Source organism: Halichondria panicea, chromosome 10, assembly GCF_963675165.1.
Source record: "Halichondria panicea chromosome 10, odHalPani1.1, whole genome shotgun sequence".
Classification (NCBI taxonomy): Eukaryota; Metazoa; Porifera; class Demospongiae; order Suberitida; family Halichondriidae; genus Halichondria; species Halichondria panicea.
The window spans coordinates 1,809,180-1,815,179 of record NC_087386.1 but is presented as its reverse complement, the minus strand read 5'-3'; the positions used below and the strand labels follow the sequence as shown (position 1 = coordinate 1,815,179).

Here is a 6,000-nt window from a genome sequence, read left to right as displayed (position 1 = left end):
CACTATTGAGATCAGGAGGAGATGGAATGATTGCTCCGTCACCCAGTACAACACCGTAATCACAGACAATATATCTAGCAAGAATGCTCCTCTGTGTACAATTTGATGGATAGGTGATCAGAACATCGTTGTATGTAATTGGATCACCATCTAACCACAGACCTCGATACAGTGTAGGAAGGACTAATTGGTTGGAATACAATATGAAAATAAGTCTTTAAATGTCTGCCTAAATTTACCTGTTTGATTACAAGTGAGAGCATCACAATAGCCACTGATGAGCAGAGCAGTTAGAAATAGAATCATGACTGCTCAGATTAGAGCAAGAGCTAGTTTGTGTTAGTACAACTTTAGCTATGAATATGTGTACAAGAGTTGCAGTATCTACTCAGAATGGGGGCATGCAGAATGGAACAAATTATATAGTGGAAGGATTACGCATGAATTGGAAAAGTTTAACAAATAATGTCACTGTTTGACAAACAATCACAAACACCAGTGTTCATGAGTCAACTCTCAGTTGCTCAATTTAATACCGCAAAATACTTAGACATACTAACATGATCTCAATGGAACATGCATGTCCGCTATACTACAGATATTTCGACTTTATAGGCTTTCGTTTGACATTGGGCTTAATCTCCCCACAGGGGGTCTAACTCGCTGTTTGGACGTCTTTGTCACTATTGTGGGTTTCCCAGGAACAGGTGGTTTATTATAAAGCATTCTCAGATCGCTTCTTAAATGGAATTACTATTGTACACAGGTAACACACAAAATGTTTTTACAGATAGAGAAAATTAAAGTATCAGGTAAATGGTATGCAAACACAGGATAATGTTACAGGTCTGCTCAGTGAAATGTTAATTTCTAATTTATATTTTCTAGAGGAGTCGACACACACATGTAGGCTTCGTTCTTTGTCAATAACATGTCGTGTCTTTCGGCAATCTCTTCATACGTCACATCCTGCACAGAAATTGAGGTGTCCTCCCTTTCTTGTATGGAGAGAGAATTAGGTACTTGTACAGCTTCAGTTGAGCGTATTTTCATCTTGTTGATCTTCCTCAATAGATAAACGATGAAGATTATGAGAAGTAATGTGAGTACTATAATAACACTCCCTACTGCAGCTGCTGTGGTGACAATGGCTTCGTTCATTATAGGAACACGAATGGTAGTTTCGTTGCCAGGGGGTAGAGTGGGGGTGATACCTGCAGTAAATATGAGAGAATAATAACCAGTAGAAAGCAAGTCATAATTTTTTACTGATAATAGGCATATAAAATGTATAATGAAAGTAAACTCAGTCACAGTTTACTCACCCTCTATAGACGTAGAGATGCATGTTTGTGATAACATGTTTGGATCAGTCCCTTCTAATATTGTGAGTTGAGTGACACTATCTCCTCTGACACCACGACACGTGTAGGTACCTCCATCAGCTAATGAAAGGTTGTGAATTGTGATGTCCAAAATGATACTAGGGAAGACAGTGCCATTTGTAGAATTATGGTGTTGTTTCCTTCATACACAGATACAGTGTGTTTGGTAGAGTAATTTGTTTCACTACCACCCAAGTCCAGCCACACAAGAGGAGAGAGTGATGACTGGTAAACATGGAGCTCACAGGTCAGGGTAACCTCTCCAGTCTGTAGATACGCACTGACATCAGGTGTAGTAATGACATGCTCTAGAATGGAAAAAACAACAATTTAATAGTTATATATCAAGTAAATTAGGTACCTGGAAACTCCACTAAATACACTGTTGAGTTCCTTAAATCCACATCGTGTGTTGTTGTTGCTATGCATTCATAATTATCAGCATCACTAAAGTCCAGATTGTTAATCGTCAACTCTTAGTAGTTCTGCTTCCGTCTCCAATGGTGATTCTGTAGTCCCCGTTATTCTCCATCATTATGATAGCATTGTCTCTCTTCCACTGCCATACGTACAATCCTTCACTGGAAATAGTACACACTAACTCTGTTGATCGTCTTCTCAGGTCGTCTGCACTTGGCTGAACAACAATTGATGATGGTGTTTGAAAGATTAGAGCCTGAAGTTGAAAAGGATGTTGAGACCGTGTGCAAAATTGTATTTCACTCAGAAAGACCCAATCAAAATCATGAAATACTGTAAACTGAAACCTAATTCTGAGGTTCGCAGCACTAAGTGGTGGAAATGGCCGAATGCTAATAGTTCTGATTTGGTTGTCTGTCTGAGTCAGATCTTGATTGTTAAGTATCCAGGTTGTAATATTTGTTTCATTTCGATCTGTCAGGCCTGGGGAATATTCAATAACAGATAGTCTAGGTTCTGGCAAACTGATTCTGTTGGCAGGAGTGTTCAAGAAACTGAATTCTATAGCAGTAATCCCAGCCGTTGCTGTAGTGAGGTCAAAGTCAAGAAAACTATTCAATGAGTCTCTGTTCCAAGTAATGAAGTGTCTGAAATAACTTAAACTATTGAGATCAGGAGGAGATGGAATGATTGCTCCGTCACCCAGTACAACACTGTAATCACAGACAGTGAGTCTAAGAAGAAAGTTTCTCTGTGTATAATTTGATGGATAAGTGATCAGAACATCGTTGTATGTAGTTGGATCACCATCTAACCACATACCTCGATACAGTGTAGGAAGAACTAGTTGGTAAAAATACAATATGAAAGTAAGCCTTCAAATGTCTGCCTAAGCTTACCAGTTTGATTACAAGTGAGAGCATCAATAGCCACTGATGAGCAGAGCAGTTAGAAATAGAATCATGATAGTTCAAGAGACAATAGTTTGTTAGTCCAACTTTTGCATATGTACATGTACATAGATATAATTATGAAAGGCGGATATAGAGATTTTTCAAAAGGGGGTGGAATTATCATAGATAAGCAAATATGGGACATGTAGAAATGGAAAGTACCATGACAAATCGAATGACCGTTACATACCATATAATCAGTCTGGTTAATAAGCGCATGGGAAAAAATAGCAGGCCTCTATGCGCCTATTATCTGGATGCGCTTATAGAGATTAACCATGCCTACAGAACTATGCACCTTCTATCAAGGCTCTTTAACCAAGTGCGCTTATCAGCCAAATTATACAGCAGTGACGTCAACGTGTACTGAGCTATAATTACTGATAACGTCAACTAAAAACAAATATCAGTGTATATGGATCAGATCTTTGTTAATCAATTCTCGTGACTTTCAAAAATACTATTTAGACTGCTCAGTTAGAGACAAGAGCCTGTTAGTCCAATTTTAGCTATGAATATGTGTACAAGAGTTGCAGTACTCATTATATAGAATATAGGGGGTATGCAGAATTGAACAAATTATATAGTGGAAGGATTACGCATGAATTGAAAAAGTGCATGATCTGCACATAGGGACGTCAACAACTGATGTACCAAGGTATTACTGAGAATTATTAAATAATTCCCCACACTACAGTGACAAGTTTATGCAAACAACGTCACTGTTTGATAAACAATCACAAAACACCAGTGTTCATGAGTCAACCATCTGTTGCTCAATTTAATATCACAAAATACTTAGACATACTATATCACATGATCTCAATGGAACATGCATGTCCGCTATACTATATTTAGATATTTCGACTTTATAGGCTTTCGTTTGACGTTGGGCTTAATCTCCACAGGGATCTAACTGGCTGGTTGTCGCTATTGTGAGTTTCCTAGGAACAGGTGGTTTATTATAAAGCATTCTCAGATTGCTTCTCAAATGGAATTACTATTGTACACACGTAACACACAAAATGTTTACAGCTAGAGAAAATTAAAGTATTAGGTAAATGGTATGCAAACACAGGATAGTGTTAAAGGTCTGCTCAGTGAAATGTTAATTTTTAATTTAGAGGAGTCGACACACACACGTAGGCTTCGTTCTTTGTCAATGACATAACGTTTTTTTCAGCAATCTCTTCATATGTCACATCCTGCACAGAAATTGAGGTGTCTTCCCTTTCTTGTATGGAGAGAGAATTAGGTACTTGTACAGCTTCAGTCGAGCGTATTTTCATCTTGTTGATCTTCTTCTTCAGTAGGTAAATGATGAAGATTATGAGGAGAAGTATTGTGAGTACTATAATAACACTCCCTACTGCAGCTGCTATGGTGACAATGGTTTCGTTCATTATAGGGACACGAGTGGTGTCTTTGTTGCCAGGGGGTGGAGTGGGAGTGATACCTGCAGTAAATACGAGAGAATAATAACCATGCAGTAGAAACCAAGTTATAATTTTTTACTGATAATAGGCATATAAATGTATAATGAAAGTAAACTCAGTCACAGTTTACTCACCCTCTATAGACGTAGAGATGTATATGTTTGCGATAACATGTTTGGATCAGTCCTTTTTAATATTGTGAGTTGAGTGACACTCTCTCCTCTGACACCACGACACGTGTAGGTACCTCCATCAGCTAATGAAAGGTTGTGAATTGTGATGTCCAAACTGATACTAGGAACGACAGTGCCATTTTGTAAAATTATGGTGTTGTTTCCTTCACACACAGACACAGTGTATTTGGTAGAGTCATTTGTTTCACTACCATTTGTGTTTAGCCACACAGGAGGAGGGAGTGATGACTGGTAACCATGGAGCTCACAGGTCAGGGTAACCTCTCCAGTCTGTAGATATCCACTGACATCAGGTGTTGTAATGACATGCTCTAGAAAAAGGAGAACAGTAACAAACAGTTTGCAAGTAAGATATGCTTAGGTACCTGGAAACTCCAGTACATACACTATTGAGTTCATGACATTCACATCTCGTCTTGTCATTGCCGTGCATTCATATTCAGCAGCATCACTAAAGTCTAGATTATTGATTGTCAGCTTAGTTGTTCTACTTCCGTCTCCAATGGTGATTGTGTAGTTGCCGTTATTTACTATCATAACATTGTCTCTCTCCCACTGCCATGTGTACGATCCTTCACTGGAAACAGTGCACACTAACTCTGTTGATCTTCTTTTCAGATCACCCGCACTTGGCTGTATATAGTTTGATGATGGTGTTTGAAATGTTACTTCTGGTTGTTGAAGGTCTGTGCAAAAGCGTACTTCACTTAGAAAAAACCAATCAAAATCATTAAGCACTGTGAATTGGAACCTAATTCTGAGGTTTGCAGCACTAAGTGGTGTGAGTGGCCGAATGCTAATAGTTTTGATTTGGTTGTCTGTTTGAGACAGATCTTGATTATCAAATATCCAGGTTGTAATACTCACTTCGTTTCGAACACTAAGGCCACGTTTATATTCAACTACAGATAGTCTAGGTTCTGGCAAACTGATTCTGTTGGCAGGACTGTGCAAGAAACTGAGCTCAATAGCAGTAATCCCAGCCGTTGCTGTAGTGAGGTCAAAGTCAAGAAAACTATTCAATGAGTCTCTGTTCCAAGCAATGAAATGTCTGACATAACTTGCACTATTGAGATTACTAGGAGGAGATGGAATGATTGCTCCGTCACCCAGTACAACACTGTAATCACAGACAGTGAATCTTTCAAGAATGTTAGGCTGTGTACAATTTGATGGATAGGTGATCAGAATATCATTGAATCTAATTACTTCACCACCATCTAACCACATACCTCGATACAGTGTAGGAAGAACTAATTGGTTGGAATACAACATGAAATAAATTTTCTAATGTCTGTTAAATTTACCTGTTTGATTACAATTAGTGAGAGCATCACAATAGCCACTGATGAGCAGAGCAGTTAGAAATAGAATCATGACTGCTCAGATTAGAGCAAGAGCTAGTTTGTGTTAGTACAACTTTAGCTATGAATATGTGTACAAGAGTTGCAGCATATACTCAGAATGGGGGCATGCAGAATGGAACAAATTATATAGTGGAAGGATTACGCATGAATTGAAAAAGTGAATGATCTGCACATAGGGACGTCAACAACTAATGTACTGAGGTATTACTGAGAATTATGATATGGTTTAAATAATTTCCCACACT

General features: G+C 38.3%; 1 long non-coding RNA gene across 1 annotated transcript; it reads right to left on the bottom strand.

Moving 5' to 3' along the window:
• Nucleotides 1–637: 637 nt before the first annotated feature.
• LOC135343332 (uncharacterized) lies at nucleotides 638–2,839 on the bottom strand. Its single transcript, XR_010397133.1, has 3 exons — nucleotides 2,705–2,839; nucleotides 1,326–2,648; nucleotides 638–1,214 (listed from the first exon to the last, which is right to left on the bottom strand). It is a non-coding gene; the product is annotated as an uncharacterized LOC135343332 (long non-coding RNA).
• Nucleotides 2,840–6,000: the final 3,161 nt, after the last annotated feature.